Here is a 1,263-nt window from a genome sequence, read left to right as displayed (position 1 = left end):
AGGCACCCCCAAGGTGTCCTGCCTCTGGATAGCAGGTGCAGGGGGTCTCAGTGGGCGGAATTGGCCTTCCAGGTGGTGATGCAGGGAGGGGCAGCAGGGGAGCCCATTAAAAGTAAGGCAGGATAGGGGTGTTAACATCAGAGGCCAAGGCGGAAAGTTCAGGGCTGGCCAGTGTCCTCCCCAGGGAAGGGGTGGGGTAACTCTGGGAGCGGGCAGGGCCGGCCTGCTCAGTCCTGAGCATGACCAGGAAGACGCCACGCCCACGCCCACAACGTATCCCCCCCGCCCCCATGTCACCTCACTTACTTCACCAGGGCAGGCCCAAGGACAGGCACTGACGAGGGGGGCGGGCATCTGGGGGCCTCTTAACACCTCTCTCTTTCCTTCTTTCCCTCCCTCCCTCCCCTCCCATCATCTGTCCATCACCCCTCCTTCCTCCCTCTCCCTCCCCACCCCCTCTTTCTTCCCTCCCTCCTCCCCATCTCCCTCCACCTACCCCTCCTTCCTCGGTTCCACTCCATAGGCAAGGGTGGGTGGGGAGGGGCTCAGGTGAGTTTACGCTGGGCTCAGGAAGAGGGGCTTTCCCACAGAGCTACCAGTGTAGGCCAGGACCCCAGACTGGGATGGGAAGCCGGGGTAGGGTGGCAGCGCCGGGGAAAGGTCTGATTTGGGGTCCTGGCGTCATGGAAGACAGGGTGGGGACTTTTCTCTGGGTTGGCGGGTTCTGACCTTACAGATGGGACTGGGGTTCCCCTGAGACCACCAGGAGGGGTCCATGGAATGGGACACTGCCCCCAGGCCCTGGCTTGTGCGGAGGGTGGAGTGGGTCCGTGGAGGTTGGAATGTGGTCGCTCCGCGCCCGCCGCCTGGTTTGGGAGCGCAGGGTTCCGGCCGGCCGGCGAGGACAGCCCTAGAGGCCGGCGGCCCAGTGAGCTTGGGGCGGGTGGGCTTGGCTGGGAGCGCGCGCGCCCGTCGTGGCGGGGTCTGAGCAGGTCCGGTGCTCCCGCAGCCCCCGGAGGGACCCTCGGCGGGGCTGGGCGGAGGAGTCTTGGCGGCAACTCCAAAGCCTGAGCGAGAGGGAGGTCTTCAGTCTGACGCCCGGTGGGGTGTCCAGGCGGGCGCCGGTCTTTCAAAGGACAAGTCCACAGAGCCCTCCCCGTGGCAGCCGGGCAGAGGCGTCTCGAACCGTGTGCCAGGCGCCACCACGGGGCCCCGTGAAATCGCCGAGGGGCTCCCCGCTTGCGGAAGCCAGCCAGGTCAACA

Source organism: Echinops telfairi, unplaced genomic scaffold (assembly GCF_000313985.2).
Source record: "Echinops telfairi isolate 266 unplaced genomic scaffold, ASM31398v2 ScPeMD7_7469;HRSCAF=8507_1, whole genome shotgun sequence".
Lineage (NCBI taxonomy): Eukaryota > Metazoa > Chordata > Mammalia > Afrosoricida > Tenrecidae > Echinops > Echinops telfairi.
The sequence above is the reverse complement of the archived record's forward strand: the minus strand, read 5'-3'. Positions refer to the sequence as shown.